The sequence below is a fragment of the Bombus pyrosoma genome, linkage group LG2, assembly GCF_014825855.1.
Source record: "Bombus pyrosoma isolate SC7728 linkage group LG2, ASM1482585v1, whole genome shotgun sequence".
NCBI classification, from domain to species: domain Eukaryota; kingdom Metazoa; phylum Arthropoda; class Insecta; order Hymenoptera; family Apidae; genus Bombus; species Bombus pyrosoma.
Genome location: NC_057771.1, coordinates 13,990,353 through 14,013,616, shown reverse-complemented (window position 1 = coordinate 14,013,616; position 23,264 = coordinate 13,990,353). Strand labels below are relative to the sequence as shown.

The window sequence follows — 23,264 nt, the reverse complement described above, 5'->3', positions numbered from 1 at the left end:
ACTACTGAAGAATGAGTCAGTGACATACAATGCATACCGAGATATAAAAATAGGCAAACGTATCGATGTGTCAGAAATATAATCTGCGATACTACCAAGCACTGTCTTGCGCTTCATACAATTCGATGTTCTAAATACGTAAGACTCCTAAAAATTCTTCCAAAAGTTTCCTCTTCCCTTTCCATCGTGCAATAACGACTACGTGGGATTTGATAAATCCACGTCTCGGAAACTACTACCTACCATTCTCATGGATTTTTTAAATCACCTACCAGTGTTTATTGAAAATCGAAAAAAAAGGGAGAATGAAAGGAAAGTTGCGTGCGTATATTCGTCGTACCTGAAAATCGAGCAATCTTCTCTTTCAGAAACATTGCGCCAACTAGAACGGCGTAACTTCCCCATTACGTATCCAACCGCATTTTTCCGTAGGCGATAAATCAAGTCGAAGCACGGTTAAACAAACTGCAGCCATTTTCACGCAGCCTGAAACTCTAGCTCAAAATTTTTCTGGTGGAAAAAAAAGGACGTGTACAAACACGTACACGGGTATACACAATAGCACGTGTACATTGGAAAAAAGATGGGTAGGAAAAATATAGGGACGAATCGCGCGTTCGATGGTAGTAAACAAAAATACAGACATAAATCTGGCCCTGTCCAACTCCGACACACTGACCAAAATCTTCCGCAAATGCCGGTGAAAATTTATGCATTATTTGTTCTCCGACTCGTCGTTCAACAATGAATTTCCACCTGTCGATCTCCCTCTTGTCGTGTCTTTGTCGTGTTCATCTGCCGTGATGTCATCATGTATTATTATTATTATATAATTATATAAGTATATATATATAATTGTGGTATTATTATATAGTAATTAAATTAATGTATACATCAACAGGATACTAAATAAGATGGTAAATAAACAGATCGGTAATGTGATCAACGCAAATAAACAATGGATACAAATGATAAATTAAAAATGGAAAGCAACGAGGAATACGTATAAACAATCCTAGTAAATAAATAAACCGAGAGAATAAATAAACCAAGGATGTGGACAAACAAAACACAGATATAAATGTACGCGACAAAAATATAAACAAACCAGTGAGGGATCGATACAATCTTGGAATATAAATAAAGAAAAATAACTATATGATGAATAACTAAGGCAAACAATATCAAGTAATTTCACGTGGGATATTTCTTTATCAAATCAGTCTATCTTAAATCATCTATTCCTCACAAAAGCTTGAATCGTAAATTCCACGTCATCCCTCATCAACCGATTCCCTCTCCACAATCTTCATAACTCAAATTCAACCTCATATCTTCAGCTTTTACCCAGGGACAATTCCTCGCTAACACAAACATGAAAGCAGAGAAAAGGCTACAGAAACCCTAACTCCGCTAATCCAATACCTCTACCATTCTCTTCTTCCACCCGCTACTTCCCCATAACAAAAGAATATAATCTGGGAGCATAATCGTTAACCTTCGACCAGCATTTATCGCGTTACGTGATAGCAGAGGTCTGGTCACCATATTGCGACGTTTATGCGACACTGATCCATCGCAAGCTGCGGTCGCGTGACCATTGCACGAGATACGAAATTACGTGGCTGGTAATATCACGGTACCATTTCTAAGCTGTGTTTTAGTCGTTTGATGCTGCACTTTCGGACCAAGCGTGAATTCTCCGCTTCGAAGATCGAATGTTAAATAGGCGAGGTACCGATATAGCGTTCTGACTGCGGTTTCGTTCCACCAACGTAGTCCAAGCGACATTGGATTTCTGTATCGCCACGGAGAAACGATCTGACAAGCTGTTTCGCCAACTGCGTCAGTTTGTTTTGTGAACCTCGTTGCTTTCGATCGACTATACACAACTTGTGCTTCTGTCAACTCTCAATTATTGATAATTCGTTTTTAAGAGGAGTCTAAATTTTTACTTCATCATTGTAACTTAGCGAAGAATTTTACGAGATTTAGCATATGCAAATCTTTATTCACGAAGATCTTAATATATCAATATATATAATTAAACAAGATTGTCACACCACTGGATTAATTCTTAAAAGAAAATGATTTGTGAGAAACTATATCGCAGATACCAATGTCTGTGATAAATAATAATATAGACATTAACTCTTGCGATCAAGATTTGTAATATTCCAAATATTTTACATGTTGTACCCTACTAGTTACCAAGTACCCTAAATAATCTACATATTCTAAATATTCATAGTGCTCCAATTTTAAATCAACCTACACTTAAATTCACGTTAGGTATTTACAAAGAATTAAACTTTTGACGCATAATATTTTCATTCAAAACCAGGAAGGTTCATAAGAAGATATGCAAAGATGTAAAGAAAAATCTAGAGAAATTTCGACATTGTTATGAGTGAGATTATGACAGAAGAATGAGAGTTAGCAGAAGATCTTTCGCCAATAAGAATAGAAAGCGCTTGCAGGTAATAGTATCGCATCGTAAATTCTTGAGTTAATTTATCACGGAAAGTAACAGAAAAGATTTGACGAGCACCGTGAAAAGGTTCACGGAACGAAATTGTGTTCTTAACAAAGATTCATACTGTATGGTATTCGCGTGCAGATGCATCGCGTGCGATTTCGTTGCATGGCTTCGCGTAGTTTGCAGCTATTGGATCGAGTAACGAGCGCAAAACGATCCTATTATTTAAATGAATACGTTTGCAAAAGTATACACGTCAGAGCCGACATTCTTTCGAATAAAGAACGCTTCCAGTTAAAAGGACTCGCTATCAAAAATGTATGCGTGTAACATCCACGAACGAACAAAACTTTCGAACATATCAAAGAAAATTATAAAAATAAAGGAAATAAAATAGTACATGAGCTTAAAGGAACACTGCACAACGTCTATTAAAGAAACTGTAATTTTCATATATTTTTTCAAAAATACATATCGCCAGTAAACTTTCAAAATAATTATATTGCTTCTTCAAATTTGCTTACAAAATTTGCTTGCAAATTTAAGCTTACAGTAACTTTGGTTATAAAATTTCATCGGTAAAAAATTCACAATAATATGTAATGCAAACGCTGAAAAATTAAGCCATTTATGTAGCGCACGTCATACATTTATAGGAAAAAAGAAGGAAAAGCTACATTTAACGAGCGCTGGTCTTCAGCCATTCAACGATTTCATGCATGAAATTACGCGGAAAAATCGCGGATGATCCATTAAAAAATTTATTCATTAATTTTGACATCCTTTTAAACGAAGTACTCATTTAACTATTAAACGTAGACAGCTGTTACACGTCGAAGGCGTCTAATTGTTTCATTAAAACGGAAGAATTTACGAGTCAATTTCAATCCTTCCTTCTACACGATACACATGTTACAATTGTACGAAACGATGGAAATTTCTTTCTAGTTATTCCTGACAGAGTATCCAGTGCAACTAAGCAAAATTATGCTCAGGTAACTTGTAAAGATTTACTAGGCTATCAATTTGGCTAAATGGATTCCCCCTCTCTTTAATCCACATGCACATTCGCCTTTAACGGCTAGGAAATTAATTTACACCTAATTGTTCTGGAATCCGCGTTATTAATAAGCGATCGGTTTAATAAGAGGTGGGCACGCGTCGTTATGAATTAATTAATTAATATATAGAAAAAAGGAAAGGAAGGTGAGGATGGAAACGTTTATTAATCCGCCATTATCGAATCGTTGCGTGTACACGTTAATTACGAAGCTAACAGCTCTGAATATTAATCATTTTCATACACGTACGGGTAATAACCTAACCGCGTGTTGGTTGCGTGTAAATATCATTGCGCTTCATGGTAATGTTAGCACGTTGTAATTCGTAATTCATCAGCCGAAGAGAAACGAACGCGTCCCGCTGGTACATAAAAGAATTTATTACTCCGGCTGCGATACTAATTGACTAATTAACTTCGTCTGGACAATCGATGATTATTAGCGACCGTTATGGATGCTTGTCGGTCATTAAATACGATATACAATATAGAATTTTAATAAAATAAAAAATATCAGTGACTCGGCTGTCATTAAACCGATGAAAATAATCTCTGTCATTTAAACGCGTCCCGGAAGACGTCAATAAGAACCATTTTAAACTCCCACTTTTCCCAGTGCTCCAGATACCTGTTTACCCTTAATATCCCGTTACACCGTTTCTCGACGAACAACGGGCGCGCTCGTTAAAGTGTATCGCTGCATCACGCAATTACGTTCTCGCCACAGAATGCGAAATAAAGGGAGAGAACGAAAGAGACAATAGCAGACGAAGAGCGGAATGGAAAAAGAGAAGAATGCGAAAGGCTAAGCAGAGCCACGGGCATTGGCAATAATCCGACGACTCGGCGGTATCGCGAACGCGCGCACACCTCCGCGACGGTTTTGCATTACCGTCGAAATGAGAATCGTTGGATCCAATTATGCCCGCAAAAAATATCTATGAAGAAGCTGCCAGCTGATAATCGAGCTACTTTGCATTCTACCGCGACGCAACGACCCCCCCCCCTCCCATGAAAGGAAAAGGGAGAGCAGGTCTAACTGGGCGAAACGGAAGAATGCCAACTAAGAAGAGAAGCAGAGAGCCATAGGAAGAGGAAAAAAGGGAAAGGAAGGATGGTGGTTCTCCGCTAGTGAAACAGCTGCAAGAAGTCGCTGATAAAGAGAATGGCGCGTCGCGTAGTGGTAGTTCGGTTATTTAAATCGTCGCGACGCCTGATTGGTCAAAGCAATGTAAATGCTCGTTTCGTTCTACGCTTCGACCCTCCACCCTTAACTTCTACCTCGTACCATCTCTATCACGTTGCTCTGCGCTGCGAACTCCACGCTACCCACAGCGACAATTTCGCTAATGCGAATCTCACCTGAGGACCTGACAGCGATTTCAGGGGTGACGAGAGAAAGAGGATCCCTCGAGAAAGGGAATGAGTTCATCAGGTCCTTCCCGGCCTAGCCTTTCATCCCCTTGCTGGATTCTCGTTTCTACCACCTCTTTTCATCGTCCCTTCTCCAAACAGAAGAAGGAAACTGGTTCTCTTCCCCTCGAGTTCTCAAGACGTATTGATTTATATCCTGGCACCCCATGGAAAAGAGATAAGACCGTGGCCGGGAAATGAGATAACACCGTGAATTCTTACCGACCCCCCACCCTTGCAATCTGTCCCATGATAACTTCTCGTTCAACGCGTCTCCACCATGAAAACGCCCCTTGAAATCGGATACGTAAATGTCCCGCGTGTGCCTCTCGTATAAGATAGACAAGATAAAGGTGAGTCGAATTGCCCAACGATAACCAGCTGTCTCTGTAGATTTTGTAGGGTTAAAGAGCCTGTCGGTTGTATTACGTGGAACAGAAGCAAAGACAATGTGAGATCTAGAAATCCACATGAAGCAATCTTCTGTAATTTCAATGTATTGTTGATTTTAAAATACTATCCGTTAATCCTGTAATGTTCTATAGGGTACCAATTTTAGTTTTAATTTTAAAATTGTTAATTTTAAAACAGTTCTTAAACTTAATGAAAATACGGAAGATTTGTTGTTAATTCAGGTTTCAAATATTCAGTAAAATATTCCTTAAAATATTAAGGCCTTTCGTTTATGAAATGAGCGCCCGGATAAATTGGACGTAGCAAAAAAGTATGCACACAATATGGAAATATATATTAAATATCCTGACAATATTATACATATCATAACATTTCGTAAGCGATACAAATCTTTGCCTAGATCTCTTTTTTAGTTATATTTACAAAAATAAAAGTTTGCATAAATTTCCGCAGTTTAACGATTATATACTACTACGTATCTCTGGTCTCGTAAATTAATTATATCATAAATTTGCATACATAAATATCCAATATTTCATTTACAGAAAATTTCGCCAGCCATTATCGATCACTGGCAGAGCGAAAGAATTTTCCTTGAATTCCCTAGGAACGGTTAAGCCCCGTGAAATATGCATCTTTTCTGCGTACCCGCCGATCGCGGTCATCGGTGCAGACAACCTTAAACCGCACAGGGTCCACCGCTTCGTGGACCTGGTTACCCTCGTGCCACAGAATTAATTAACACGCAGCTCTTGCGGCTGTGATTTAAGCGCTGATAGCCGGCAGCGGAAAATCTCCTGAAAATAATCTGAAGATCTAGCCTCGGGGGCTTTTAATAAGCTACCGGATATCGAAGAAAATGATGGAGGGTTGTTATTAGCCTGCTACCACCACGTTGTCCTCTGACGTTCCTTTCCGTTCCACCCATCCTTTTCGCCTAACCGTCCGCGCAACGAGAAAATTTTATTAAGATCCTAAGAGGTATGTCAACGCTCTTATCGATTCTGTTACGTAATTGAAGATTGATCGTGAGACGATCGTGGGATGGAGAAGAGTAATCTAAGAAGGAAAAAAAGAGGGTTAGCTAGCTAGAGGAGGTAGATAGAGGGTGGAAAAAAGATGAGTTCTTCTCATCGAGAACAAGGTAAATCTTCGTTCGCGAGACAGTTCAGAATTCCGGGGAAAGTAATCCGCGCGCTCGGAATGGAAAATACGAGGGGAGGAGGGTGCGGGCTCGACATTTATCTGCGAAATTCAAGGAAGGGGTAACTCGAGAAGGTTGCCTACCTCTGTCACGCGATACGTGTCACTCTTTTTCTTTAATTTTCATTTTAATAATTCGTTTTATGGAAACTTCTCTATTCTGCGGATTTCTTTGTGAAATGTTGAAGAACTGTTTTTTTCTTTTAATATATATTCAGAGCGTGTATGTTACGAACAAATCACGTCCACCTCAACGAAAATCTAAATCTAAATCTAAATCTAAAAAACTAAATCTAAATTGTCACGTCTAGACAAAACATGTTTTGTCAGTATATCGAAATTAAATAGATAATCATTAAGATAACATTTATTACCTGTGGAATTAATATTATAAGATTTAAATTGAGAATATTTCTATCATAGTTTTGTTAAGGGTTAATTGAATGTACGATTGAAACGTGAAAAGAAAAAGCCTTAATGTTATCGATTACTTTTCTACCAAGACAATTGCAAAGTAATATCGCTACGTACGCAATCTGTAACGTTTTCGTTTAATTCGGTTAAATCCTGGCTAGGGAAGCCATCTAGATAATGAGTTCGAGTACAACCAGAGCGTGCCGCGAAGGAAATCTCGGTCGGATACTAGCAAACTAGAAATGACACGGAGTGTTCTTTCGCACAGACGGAAACTGGCCCTCTGCGACTTTCTCTTTAATACTATCTAATTTTTTCAACTTTTCTAAAACAAAGAAATTAATTCTCAATGGAGAATACAAGAAAATTTCTTCCAATATTTCTGACTCTTACTTAATGATTTTTTATCACAAGGTCTTTTTAAACGTGTGAAGGGTCATTTATTGTCGAAAGTTACTTTTCTTTTCCTAACTTAATGTTTGTAACCTTAATATTGATTCTTCGAAGATCTGAATCACTTTTTGTATTTTTATTATTATTTCTATATTTTTCAAAGTTATATTTTATATTCTTTAGACTGTATTTTGTATTTCCAAAGTTATTGCATTATCTCTCTAAATAATACTTTCAATTTGACCTGCAAATTGCTGTTCGTGTTTTGAATACTTAGTTTGACTGCTACAGAAAATAAACATAAACGTCAACACAGGAGAAAACATTTTTGATTTAAAAATGCAATTAAAAAATAATTGTGGCATTATGATTAGTTTTATTTATATTTCAAAACGATGACATACGATCAAACATCGTTCATATTTTCCCAACGCAAATATACAGCGCTAAACGAAGGAAAATTTTGTGCGTAGAAAATCCGATATTGGTGTTTTTCAAAATTCTCTTTGGGCCCCATTTATTCAGCTTGTACAGTTTTGCACAGTGAGCGGTTCTGGTAAAAAATTCACGCGCTATTAATACGAATAGAAGTATCACTCAATCAAATATAGATGATTGAACCATTGAATGCAATCACGATTTCTCAACATTCCAGGCTTCGTTATTGTTTTGTTACTTTTTCCATTTTTCAGTATGGGTTTCGAGCTGTGCAAGCTCTTAAACGCGATTGTCTGAAAACTGGTAAAATTCTATCCACTAATCATCGTGCTTCAATAAATTTCATTGTTGATATGCAAGTATTTTGTCATCCATTAGTAAAGAAATTTTAAACTTACAAAAGATAGAGAATGAACATATCCGTACATATTCCTAATTAAACGTAATAAAGTGTGGATTTCACGAAATTACTAACCATATTTGTTGGATTTAAACGGAAGTAATTTAACGCATTTCACATGCAAACGTCAGATGTAGCTCTGCTCTGAAAAAATAATGACTGAATAGGTTATAAAAGCTACTAATTTCCTGCTGCCGTAGATTTTATTCCCCACCTCTGCCTGCTGTTAATTATAAAAATATAAAAAACATATTTGACGCAAAAGCGTTTTTAATTTCATTTTATTTCGCGTATCTCCCGCTTTTTATAATGCAAAATCCAATATTTAACCTTTATCCAGAAATCAAATGTAATATGCAAAGGCAGATAACCAAAAAATTATTTCCATTCTCTCACTTTATTAACAAAAATTATTTCGCTGGATTCAAAGTTTGACAAAGATCTGGAAAACAATATTCTAACCATTTTTCATTGCTCTGGTATCATATCAGTTTCCCATAAATATCAAACTCTGAATGTTTTCATTCTAGAATTTCATATTTTCATGGTTTCCAGCGTTCAAACGTTAACACTTCCGAATTTTCAAATTTCCGATTTCTTTAATTTAACAAATTTTAAACCTGAAATTTTAAATATCAAAGTCTCCTAATCTTCATAAATCTTAATCCCTTGAGGCTCGCACTTACGAAAATTCCGAAAGCACGATGTATCTCACATAAGAGGTTCAATCGCAAAAAAGCTCATTCTTAGTAGTCAGCAACAAGTAGAGAACACGGTTCCCACGATTCCAGTAGGTAGAAGTTTGGTCGTGGTCTTGAATCGGCGGCGTGGTTTTCGTCGCGGGATCATGATCAACGACTGGATGCGTGACCGCACGTGGTTTATAGCCGTCACTACAGGCCCGTGCAAGAAGAGAGTTCGAGGAGAGCCATTAATTCGTACGTGTTGGTGTCAGCCAAGAACGGATAAGTGCGCCCAGCGGAAGATATATATCTCCATTTAGGAGGAGATGGGACTTACTCGTTAAAACCAGAGCTTATACCAGCCGCCGTTGGCTCTCTTAATAAATTCTCTAGCCTCGCCGACGCGCTTTGCACTCCGCTCGCGATGTAGATCATGTCGGGAATAATATTTCGAATTGATTATAGCGTGGAAATCTCTTTATCGTCCATCTCGCTGAATTTCACGAATCTCAAAGGAGAAATTCTTCGCTCTGGCTTCCTTGTTATCCTTGTATTTTAAATGGCAACGTTAGGCCGCGAGAGTTCAAACGATGCAAGATATGGAGCATGACCATGGGGATAGCGTGATTTCTGTCGAGAATCTCGTACCTCAATGTCGTCGTTCGGACGGTGAGAAAATCATACGAATTTTTCGTTCGATATGACACCAGAGTCTAGGAGCTTGATAGCGTTGGAAAAGCGTTATTAGAGATTGGAAGCTATTGAATTATGAGACACCATATATCGATTGCAGCCTCGGAAATTGAATTAGGGGATCTTGAAGTGTATAAATCTGTGACCTCTTCCTCTTCGGAGTATCTTCTCGTAATTGAACGCCTTTTATCAAATTGATATAACCTCAGGAAAAGACAAATAGCAAATAAGAATTCTTCTCAAAACTTTAGGCGACGGGAAAATTGAATTTTAACCTTATTATCTTCTAAAGTCATTCGGATATACGAAATGCTTCTGAACTAATTAGTGCTACTCTAAGATGAATGAATTCATTAAAAAAAAAATGATATGAAAAAGTAAGTCAATACTATGAAAACATTGCTATAAAGATTCTTTGTACGAACCCTCATTTCCAAATAAATCGATATCGTCCCTCTTCACATTGTAACATTGATACAAAAAACACCTGGTCTCAAAATCACTCTCTAATCTACTCAAACTTGAAGAAAATCGTGCGAAACGAATATATCTATAATCTTAACGTGCCGCTGTTTAACTCGCACGTTGCGCCGTTCACATGATCGTTTGCGGTGAGAAGAATAAATTTTCTGGGCGGGCCGATTCGAGAAAGATAAAAGGGTTCGACTAAATCCATTTACATCGGTGATCTTTTAGGGGGTGGTAGAGATACTGTTTAATACGTCTCGAACGTTTCGTCGATCAATCCCGTGGTACGCGTTGGGCTGCTAACCGGATTGATTTTGCAGTGGTGCTACGTGAATCGAATGCTCAGTTTTCCTAGGAGCTTCCGACTGGTTGTAGCCATCGATATGGTTGGCTAATATGGGCACGTTCTCGTCCACAAAATGCAGCATGTCGATACATAGAGAGGGAATCCGGGTCCAAGTTTCTCTCCCGTCATTGGTAATCCATCATAATCTCATTTTGATTCTCGACGCCGTGATTAGGTGGTGTAATGGCGGCATAGAATATTATACACATTGGCAATGCTTTGGTAAACAAGCTTGCAAATCGTATACCGTACCACATCATCGTTCTATTAATTCGATTACGATCAGAGGGAACGGTACGAGATCCAGTTACAGCTGATTATCCTGCTCAATTAATTCGTACTTCACTGCAATGCCGTCTGTTTCGCGATTTAAATTGAAATCTGTTATTTGCAACAGTTTGTTTGGGAAGAATATTTTCTTCGAGAATCTACATGCAAAATGTTTTTTAACTCTTGCGTGCTAATTGCTGAGAACGACTCGACATCTGGAAACAATCACAGCCTTAATGATTTCTGTTTCTTACTAGCAAAGATAGTTTCAATATCCAACATTTATAAAAATATTAGTAAATATTTTAATAACTAGAAACGTCGAAAGATGTGAAATTGGATTTGAATCGTATAAAACAATAATTGAAAAATATGTGATAAATATTTCGCAAGGAAGCTAATAAAAATAGCATATGCACTTCAGGTTCTATGTTGGCAGTAAAAATTGTAAGAAATTTGTTATATCGCTTACGTTAGATATTAATGTTGTCTTAGACTGTACCTAGAACAGTTTCAACGTGTATTGAGACAAATAAGATTTCACAACTAATCGGATTCGTTCAGACATATCATGTTATTGTCTTACTAATGAAAAGTCTCTTTTAAAGTTTCTTTAAAAATTTGATTAGAAACGAGGTCAGTTGGAATTCTTTGAAGAGGAAGCTTCTAAGGAGCTTGTTTCTGTTGAATCAGCGAAGAAGTTCGTTCGAATTTCGATAAAACGTGGCCAGGACTCGGAGTTATCAACGCCTAAGTGGATTCTCGGTTCGCAAACAATCTCGCGAGACAGAGCCTCATAATCCGTTATGATCCCGATTAATGCCGAGAAACATTGCACACGGATTAGCGTGGCTCGGTAATTCGAACTAAACTAAAGCGATAATGAACTTACACAAGCCAAATTAGAATAAATCGTTTTCGTACCATCCGCAACATTCATCCCGCTATTCACACAGCACACTATGAAATTCTTTCTCCTCATAGAAACATAGAACTCCGCATAGAAACATATTGTAGAAGCAGGAGCAAGAATAAATGAAACATAGAACTTGCATGATCTATCCCATATAATATTTCAGCGAAGATTCTCATTATCGTCCTTCCCGTCATTAACACAAATTACCGTTGCATCTGATGTAGATTAAGCATGTGAAACCATTAGGATCTCACAATGAGAATGCTATCAAATTTTGTAGATTAATATTCCTAGTTATAAAGTGCGCGTGAGTATGCAATCTTGCTATTGCATATACAATATTAGATAGGCAAATTATTTTCATACCTTCAATAGTTCTCATATAGTACTTTAGTTACAAATATAATATTTTCTCGTCATATAGTAATTACAACCTGTTCTTTATTGCCCGTAACTGGAATGTCATAAACAAATTATTATTTCTAAAAATTAGACATTAGCTTTACACATTAAACACTAGCGTACCCTATTTTCATTTGAGCTATCGGATACTTTACCCACATTTCTCTCGACTGATTACAATACAAGGAACGTGCAAGAAAATATAACATCAACGTCGCATCGCTCGTTTGCATTACATCCTACGCGGATCCACAATGTACTTGATCAGCTCAGACGTTAATTGATAGGCATAATGACGCATTAATGCCACATAATCTATAGTCGAATCTTGAAAGCATTCTGGTTTCATCGATTTATGAAACTGATTAGCCTTGGATATAACGTTAACCCGATTTCGATCCCCTTTGCTGCTCAAACCCCTTTGAAGTCGCTGATTGAGAAGAAAATTGACCACCCTTATCAAAGGTCAGTCGATGGTTCTATGTTCTGGGTAAAGTATCGTTGGTTCCTTTCCACGACGTCAAATCGTTGAGAGATGTTGCATAACTCCGTTTAATGCAAGAAAATTGCTCGCGGATGCGCCTAAAAATTATTCATAGATGGTGTAACAACCAGCCAGTGTGTTAGTTGTTTCGCTCGCTCGCTTTTCAACGATGCCGAGAAGATCCTTTTTGCACGATTTTTCGCACGTATTTAAACTAATTAACTACACGAGGACGCTCGCATCAAGCTCTTTTTTATTTTCTGACGATTCCATATACCGCGGCTGGAAATATAATGAAGCTTTCGATGATGGAAACAAATTTACGTTTATTCGACACGATCTCCAATCATTCTCCGCAAGTGTGTTCGAAAATAAATATTAGGTTGTCCGAAAAGTTTCTTTCATTTTATGAGGAAATAATAGACGCACAACGTTTTTTGTTTTATATTATTTTGTCGAATTACGTACGGTCCATTTTGTTCTGTTGAGATAAACACCGCGACATTTCACGGACTTGGTTTCACGTTTGTATGAAGGTGCACTGTTGTAAAAAAACACGTTTGCGAAAGAAAGACACTTTTCGGACAACTTGATATATTTTCTTGTGGTCTATAAATTTATGATATACGGGGTAAAAATAGAAAATTTCGTGCTGAGGGGATAAAATTAACCGACTGTGAGCCGTGATATCGCATGTTTGTTGATTGCCCCTTTTGGGAATGGAAATCGCCCTTATCGATCCTTGTGATTCGATACTGGCAATATTGGAGCCTCGAGTGCCAATCGAGAATGGTTATTATCGACTTCCATAATTTCAGAATCATTATTTTCGTGGATGAAAAATCGTCAGAATGAAGCACAATAATTTAATTTGTATGAAAAATGCTCTCTTTTTCTGATTAAAATTCTGACAAAAAGAAAAAATAAGAAAGAAATTCGGCGAATGCTGGTTCTACGACAGACAACTGATATAAGTTACATAAAGATTTGCTTAAAAAGATAATGTTTAGAGTAATATTTGTCTATTCTAAAGTTTACGCGGTGAAAGGTTTTACGATGCTGCTTTGTGACATGGTAAACTTACTTTTCATAATGACGCCGCGATTTAGCGATAAACCACGTTAGCAAAGATGTAAGGGAATCGTTATCAGATAATAGCCGGTTAAATGTAACCCTGTGACTTCATCTCATTTGGGGAAAATTGTTACGTTAACTCTTTGAAAAATATTTAAAGTTTACACTGAAGAATCCGCAATCATATCACATCAACACATACATTGAAATTAAATTCTCGGTAATAATTGCTTACGTAATTTTGGCATTTCCTTTTTTTAACTGCTTCGATTTAAAAAAGTAGAAAGACAAACAGAATAATATTGAGCAAACTCTGATATTTACGCAAATTCATATTTTTATCAACACGATTAAATCTTTGATAAAAATGAACAAAATTATTTAATATTGAAGGCAAACGTGTATATTTCATCCCCATGAAAAGTAGGTCTTATCAACTATCTCTGAAAGATGTATATCTTTGACCCCAACGGATTATTTTCATTTTCAATTATGTCATTAAAATTAAAATTAAAGATAGCTTTGAATACAGAAAAGTGAACAATTCTTGAAGAGGAATTGTCATATTTATATAGAAGCGAATATGTTAATCGTTCCAATATTTGAAATTACACTCTATTAGCGCTATAATACTAGCAAACAGACGAACAGGACACTGTACATCTGTTTGGAATGTCTACCTGTGTCAATCAATTACTCGACTATCACTGGAGAATCCCCGATTCTCCTCGCCGAGAGACTCTTGCAAAATGAGAGTCATGAGACGGTTATGGTTGAATTATACGAAGATGGTAATTAACTAATAAGGAGATTCTAGAATGTCACTTCCCAAGGGCGGCGAGCCTGGAGGGGACGATTGTTAGAGGTGGAAACGATCCTAAGCAGTCGTGATTAATGCGTTACGATGAGGCAGCAGGCAAGAATTGCTGCGAGTAATAATTCATCTACCACCGGTAACCAGTCATAAATTATGCCCTGTATTTTCCAGCAACTCTGAAGTCTGAAATATGACGGTGTATCGCTGCTCGGGACGAATTAACGAGGCGGTATAAGCGTTTAAATATTCGAGAAAACAATTCAAGAAGAATATCTCACTAATCCAATAAATCGGAATGACTTGGAGTTTTTATCTTTTATAGAGCTTAAACGTTCTACGATCTTTATCACGCGGATTATTTAAAAAGTTCCGGTCTGAAAAGAACAGAATACAGGATGGAACTTTGATCCGTCACATAAACATAACACATCAAATCTTTTCAAATTTATAACAACTTTTCAAATTTAGTTATCGCAGAAAATTCTTACTGTACATATTATATGTGTGATACAAGACATTTTACAATTTCGTTAACAATATAACAAGACAACTTTTAAGCCAACATTAAAATTTGAAATTAATCTGAAAATGTACATAAAAGTTATTGCAATAATACATGTACTGAAACGTTAGTATACATAGTATGAACAGTCATCTTCCGTATCAAAAACAGTGTCATTAAAATTATTGAACGTTCCTAACATAATAAATAACTGAATACTTAAATACTTTATATATATATATCCGAATTTATATCAAACTTTCCTAGTATAATAACGATAATCTCGCCCCTTTACGGTGACACTCAAATCTCGAAATGTTTCGTATAATACGCACAATATTTTCATAAAGTATCTCTATAGTTGTTCAAACACTTTCACATGCCACTGATATAAACACACCATACTGTGATACATAATCGATCGAATGCAAATTACAATTGCTACGCGCAGATGGAACTTGTACGCGAATCAGGGCATGTTCCGAAGTAATTAGGAATACCAATATCGGTGATCGCCAGAGGATCTCCAGGTCCCGGCTCTGGGTAATCGATTCCCCCGCGGGGAAAGTTCGCGAAAGGAAACGTCCGTTTGATTGTTCGCGTGTCCCTGGAGTAACGGGGCCGCGGCTGATCGAAACGTACAAAGCGGTCGCTTCTCTGGGAACAATGGAAATCTCCCATCCAGACACACGAGAATCCTCGCGTGTTTAATCTACATCGGGCCAGCAGCCGCGCGTTCATTTGCACTCTCGACGTTTCGCCGTTTATTCGCATTTCAACTCAACCTCGTCCAACGTCCGAAACTAGGCGTCCAGCGCTGGAAAACCCAGGCTGCGCAGCCGACTCCACGCTCGCCGGATGTTTCATTAAATTAAGAGACTGCCGCGAATAGGGGCGCGATAGGAATAGAATTCTGGTCGCCTCGTAACGACCGCGATAGCCCAGTTCACGTTTTGGCCGCTTCTTTCGACCGTGTCTCGCGAAAACGTTCCACAGAAACTCGATTCCTTCCAAATCAAGATCTTCTCACCTACGAATTTAATCTCCAGAACAGATTGTTGAACTGCGAAATATTGTTTCGTGGGTCAATCTGTCACTCCTTTGCCACTTCAAAAATTATTCCGTATACACACGGTGTCATGAAATATGCGGGGGAAATATATAAGATCGATTGGATATTCAAAGGATAAAAAAAAATTCAAATACAAAATAAATTCGAGGCTTATTCTGATAATAGTATCTTGTGCTTGAAATACATATATCGATATCGATGAATCAACTGGTGAATTTTTCTCCCCAGTTCACTCACACTTACACATGTGCATTTAGCTAATGATTACAGTTATGAATTTTAGCATAGAGCAGTACTGTAATCTCTGTATGTGATTATGACACGGTGGCAGGAATGATTTGTTATTAACATGTATTATTAATCTATTGATTCTCATAATTTGGGAATGAACATGAACATATGAAGAGTAAATCACTAGGAAAAGAGATTTTTTGTCTTAATATCCTCGAATTCGATCGTTCACGAATTTTTCATGGAAAGTGGTATAAGTTGCATTAACTTTCGATGGGTAGATAATATTACCCGAGTGATAAGTTAACATGCGAGCTAACTTTCCGTGTGATTTCTGCGGCATTTTTGTCGCAACTTTCGTGCAAAGCTCGTAACGCAATAACGTCGTTGCCAGAGTTTCAGCTCCCATTTACGTACAGTTTTTTACGAAATCTAGGAAACGTCCCTCCTAAATCGATTAGGCTCGACGAAAAGTTTCAAACGAACAGTCCTACGTTAGAATTTTGTAGGTTATTCATGAAACGCTAGTTTCTTTAAATAAATCGAAATATCCTGCTCTATGACCCGTGTGATATCACCGCGTGATCTTTATTTATTACATTTTGCATTCTCGATCTGTTCGCCGTTGTAGAATTTATCTTCGGCGTTAAAAACGGGAGGAAAAAGTGGCCTGTCTGTCAACGAAAGCATCGATCAGCATCACGTGTATGCCTATCGTTTACCGCTTCCGTTGCTCGTTCCTCGTTTTTTGACCCCAGGAAACTTCGACATCTCTCCTTTCTCGTTTCGACTGCGAAAACGGATTACGTTTTTAACGGCGTTCCATTAGCCTGATGGAAAGTATCTTTCGTCTAGGTTCATACATTGTGCTTTCTGTGAACATTTTTCAGAATTGTTCGAAATTTCAGGAGAACGCGTAGTATTCTCCATGTTATGAATTGTAAGTTCAAGAATAAAAATATAAATATTTATTCAGTATATTAAATAACGATATAGGTTTGTTAATTATATAAAACTAACATGAATTCCAATAAAACTATGAGCATCGCACGCACTCATATCCCACTATATATCCCACAATGAAGTCGCAAACAATATTTTTGTAAATTCATCTTAGAATTCGCTTTTAATTACGAATATCGGTGTTATATTAAACGATTGTTACATTTTCATCAACCTGAATTGTCTATCGCGTTTCTGACTTCTCAATATCTTTGGATCAAGTGAGCCTTCTATTATTACCTTTCATCTTCTACTCTCGTTCATCATCGTCCTTTTAAATTTTTAATCCCTCGCGTTCGTCCATCATCTTTCATAGAATATTCCCATAAAGAAAGCTTCGTCTTTTATTCATTAAAATAACACACGGATCATGGATCATTTAAATAAAAATTACGTCAGAACAGGGGATCTCTGGTCGTTCCTGCCGGTAAGCGCACGTGAATCATGAATTCATCGAGAATTCTCGCGGCGACGCCGCTACTTAATGTCCTCGTTCTGAATGCAGGCCCCAGGCACAGTCATCCATTGCGAGACGATCGATCTTGTTCGCCACTTGGCTCGTTTCGGCAGCTATGCCAGAAATTCGAGCCCGCCTGTCTGTCCACTTCACCGTCCCCTTTCCAATCACTTTAATTTATTGCGGACAGTTACATAAGGACCAGTCATTGTTCCAACCACCATGACAAGGTAATAATACGGTAAAAGTAGGAACTGAATAGTACATCGTTTACCAGTTTTATTGAAACAACCAAAGTTAAACACAGGGTATAGGAAGTGGTAGAAAATTTCAAGATATGGATATAAAAAGATACAATCAATAAATTATAGCTTACGTGCAAGAAGCTCGCGTAAAATTGGAATAATTAAAGCAAATAATTCTAACGACAATAATGATACGTTTAGTGGTGATAAAATGGTCAGAAGCGTGTTCTTTCATGTCTATTCTCTTTCCCTGCCTGTCCCATATTTTATTCTTCCTTTTGTTGTCACATTCGCGTAAACGCACGGTCCGAAATGTCGCACAACTTCTACTATCATCGTTGTCTATTATTCACAGTGTCGATTCGCTTGTCAGAATATGACGGAATTTCTCGTTCCAGACGAGACAGCCGCGTAATATTTCGTTTGCAAATAGAACTCCCTGTACACGATCTCTTCGTTTCAGGAAGATCGACGTTGGTAGTCTCTCGTTGGCTTCTCCTTTTCTCTTTTGTTATTCCTCCTGGGATTATTATTCTGAAATGCTTTAGAATCGTCTTTCTTTCTCGTGCTTCCTTCTGTCTGGACGCTTTGGTGTATGGAAAGGAGATAAATGATACGACCGATAAGAACTAAACTGATGTATTATTATTAAATTCTATGTCATTTTGCTTTTATGTCGCGAACGTAATTACCTATGACAAGCAAAATGTAGAATTAAAAATGCAGTGGATTTATTTTTCTTTTTAATTCTGAACTATTCTTTAATTATTCGATTTAGTTTACAGAATATAGGAAGCAAACTGTTTTATTAACAAATGAACATTTCATATTCCTCATCTGGAATATTATTTAGTATTAGCAACTTTATTAATGTTATATTATAATTTGTTTTTATGATTCTAATTAATATTATATATATAAAATGAAAGATTATATATTACATATTATATTATATTATATATTATATATATGTATTATATGAAAAATTAAAGTTTAGATTATAGTGGGATCATTTTTCATCGATACAGATAAGATTGTTTATAACGTGGATGTTTCACTCGAATCTGCCACTTTCTTATAAAAGTTTGGTAAGAGGCGCGACATCCTCCGAAAGGTATGGCTTATCGGTGTTACTCCAGCGACGATAGAAGTAATTCCGCTGCGTTTTCACAGCCAGTGTTATTTATAACTTCTGAGAGAACTACAGCTAACAATCGATCGGTCACGCCTTATCGGTCACGGCTTATCAAATTATTCCCAAAACTCGCCCCTGACATTCTAATTCTTCCTTATCACCTTACAAATTCACAAGGAGGGGACGCAACGTCTCATAAATTATTTTGCAGTTATCAGCTAACTTTCTTAGTTCAAAATAAGCAAAGAATTGAAGGAGAAGCGTAAAAGAAAATCATAGAGAATTAATAAAGGTTAATGAAATTATAATGATGGTCGAATTAAAAGAACATTTGATCACTGAGAGTCACAACCTGAATCTTTCTCATTTCTCACACCGGTTTATTTTCGCTTTTATATTCTCTCAGCAATCGCTTTTTCTATTTCCTGAGAATGTTGCATCCTGGATTCATGGATGATCAAAATCACTTCCTTCCTTCATTAATCTAGTCTTGCTTCTGCGTTATTCATCTTTGCGTAATATCTTTCTTTTTAACAGTAATAAATACCTTTCGTGTTATAACGTGAAATATAATGGACTTTCCAAATTCGTAGTCTCTGTATCAGCAATGTTTTCAAGAAAAATAAGTGCATGCAGAACGTTTTTATGTTTATGTGATTGTTCTGCAAAAGTATCAGAATAACCATGCCAAGAAATAGTACGATCTATTGCAGGGAAATCCAACTGTCTAAAATTTATTTCCAATCTTATTCACGCGTTGCTCGTACGAACACACCAACTACTTCGTTTTCGTTTCGAGTGTCCTCGAAAAGCGTTCGAAGAAAACGGGAGTCTTCAGAACTTCATCCAATACAAAAAGAAACTTCGAGAACGGAAAGAAAACAAACGAGTAAGATAAAAATGATGGGACAAAGATATTACGTGTCTTTCTGGTTTCTCGTCGACTTTTGTCATCGAAGTAGATTTTCTACATCTTTTCCAAAAGTCGAGACGTTACGTTGTATCTTATTGTGCCAAGTGGAACCAAAGAAAGACGTAAAAGAAGATTGTACTGTCGAATCGTTTCTTATTTTGAAATATCCGCATCGTAGGATTAAATTCCTGCTATTTGTTTCATTCATTTAACGAAATATCTTGCATTAAAAGATCATAAGAAAAACAATTCTCTTTTTAATCCGACCCGATCAGATCACAGCGTAGTCGACATAAATTCCCGATTAGACGTGCTCAAGTAGAATGAGATCGCATCTTGGTGGACAGCCGGCAAGTATATTAGATCCACGTATGGTCAGTCTAAGTAGAATAGACCGGTGGCTGAAGCACAATAGGACAATGTATAGCGGACATCCGGAGAGTGAAATAGGATCGCATGTACACAGACAGCCCGTAAGTAGAATATAACCGTACATGGTCGACTGATGTCTAAATGGAATCAGAAACTCAACAAGTAGATTACATTTGTCCATACAATCGCAAAATAATACAAAATATTATACGTGAACTATATGAAATATCCAGGGTATATAACAAGATTAAGCCGTCGAAACTAATTAACTCCGTTGTTTGCAAATTTTTGGACCCAGGATTACAATAATAATGCATAATTAATGTTTATTTATTTAAAAGCCAAATAATAAATCTCGGCGAAGTTAATCAATGTGGTTTCTCATTTCAATTATCACTTTTTCAACAGCTAACTATCATCAATGTTAAAAAAATGTAATCCAAGCACAGACTTCATTATTGAAAACTTCTTAATTTCAGTAAGAGAATATACGATGATTGAGTGATTAGTTTCTTAAAAATTAAACCCAATGGAGTGGATCAGTGCGATTCCAGTGTTTCTCAATTATCCTAGATCATTGATCTTTGAGAACTAATCTCAGATCGGTGTACCAATTCGATTAAAGAACTTCGTTGAAAGCTTTTTAATCCGATCTCCTGGAACTTCATCAAACTGATACCAGCCACTTACAACCGTATCTTTCGGACAATTATTTTTCCACGAATAACCACGATCTCCTCCGCTCGTCCCTGGTAGCATCGGGTCACTTTCGGTCTTATCCTGCTTTCTCAAAGGGAGATCAAGATCTTACGACGGATTCAGACCAGGACTTTGACTTTTCCTCTACTTGTCGACTTCGTAGGGAATTCTTATTCCGCCAAGAGTCAATGTTTCTTCGTTTTTCCTCCGCGCCTCGCGTTTCCATTCTTCTGATTCCGTGGAAACTTTGCCGTGAAATGTAGCGACAAGTCAGGGCCTCGTAACGACCAACGTTTCGCGTGCGAAACTTCCCACGAAAAGCCGTAAGAAAGTCCATGGAACACGAAGACGCTCGGTACAGAGACCTCGTTGAGGAAGTTACTCGTTCCAGGGCTAGTTGATCGTCGAATCGTTGAATTTAATTATCAAACTATCGCTGAACCGGTTTTCATCTCGGTGCGACGACTTTCCATCCGCTTGACGTTCATAACTAAATTGCGATTAGGATCGCTACAAATCGTTGAATATGCTTCCGAGCCCGTCACAAAAAGGAAGAGAGAGAAGAGAAGAAGATTGGTTGTCTACAATTAAATCACGGGACAAAACGAGACGGCAAAACAATGACGAAATAAATCCAGCGTCCGGCGAAGGGATTAAGAGACGCAAAAGTTCGGCTAGACGAGGAGGGGTTTCGCGAAAGTTGCGTTTCTCTTGCAGCAAAACTTTCGAATACTTCCTCTAGATTTGTGTTCTTCGCCTTCCTGTTCGTCCTTTCTTTTTCTTTATTTTAGTGCTCCACTTGAAACGAAGAAGGTAATAGAGAAAGTAGATGGTTAAATGGCTTCTCGTCTCGGATATAGAAAACGGTATATAGAACTTTTTTAGAAGGTACGTTCGTACCTTCATTATTATGATTGTAAGTATTAGTGAGTATTAATTAATTATTTCAAGATAAGGTGCGAAAAAAGGACGCAGAGGTCATTTCATATCATCGAATCGCATTTAATTATTTCACATCGTCAGATAGAATACCGAACATCACAAAAATATATATGTATGTATGCATTTTGAACAATTACATTAACATATTAAATGTTATATTTATTAACATATATCAAAATTGTATAATCCAAATTGAAATAGACAAATGTTGAGTCTTTTTTTTTTAAATTAACGTCAATGTTCGGATTGATAGCTAGTTTAGTACACAGATATTATTATATTGCCTAATATATTATCTATATATTTATATATAAATTGCCTTGCAATATCAGCTTTCCATTAACATCAATGATAGTTAGGAAATAAAAATTTTCGAAATATAGTTCAAACGCTATTTCAAATAAATTCGAAACAATTACATTCGTGGCTCGTAATCGCTACCGGTGACTTCACAAGTGGTGTAATACATGAAAATTACTGAGATTACGTTCCCGATCTATCAACGGAAGCATAAGACGTTGAAAGTGTTCCGGAAGACGTAATACGGACGACCTCATTTTTATTCCCACCGCGCCAGCTCGGACCGTGAAACTTCTTCCACTGGTGCTTTTAATAAACGTAATAGAGTGTAAAGCTTAGAGATAAGGCATGCCTTTAACCGTGCACCAGATCCTCCACTCCACATCATCCACGCTCCATTCCACCCTCCTGATCTAAGGCTGCTTGAAAATTCACCTTAAGGTGCGCGCAACTACGCCTAATCTCGTAACGATTTCGTGTACTTCTATGAAATACAAACTTCTACTAGTAACATATTTAGCGAATTATCATCAAGACGAAATTTTAGTAAACAGCCGTGAACGCGTTTACTTGAGATTTTATGATATTCTACTCTATCTTTTATCAAGTATTACGGATTGATTATTATTAAATTTGTAAATCAATGAGACTATGAAAGTACATGAATATTAATATCTACGATACATGGGTATAACGTTAAATGGAATACACGACAGCAACATATATCTGTCAACGTATAATCATTTGATATAATTCGATGAAAGTTTCTATAAAGTGCGGTGAAAATATATAGCGTATGCACAGAATCTCCGTCAGAATTTACAGGTAAAATGAATATCGATATTATTTGGTAGAAAATCAGTATTAAATATTATTTAGTAAATAGCAATTAAAATAAATGTTATTCGATACTAATTTCAAATGAAGAAAAGAATATACTGTTTTAGTCACTCTTATTATACTACTTTAATCACAGCTTTAATCACTCTTATAGTAAAACCGGAATACTTCGCGTACCCGTATAGAA

At 37.0% G+C, this 23,264-nt stretch overlaps 1 protein-coding gene across 8 annotated transcripts in view; it reads left to right on the top strand.

Annotated features, from left to right (window-relative positions):
• Positions 1-23,264, top strand: part of LOC122577820 — a 266,738-nt gene that overhangs the window by 191,324 nt on the left and 52,150 nt on the right. The gene's annotated exons all lie outside the window — the stretch shown is intronic.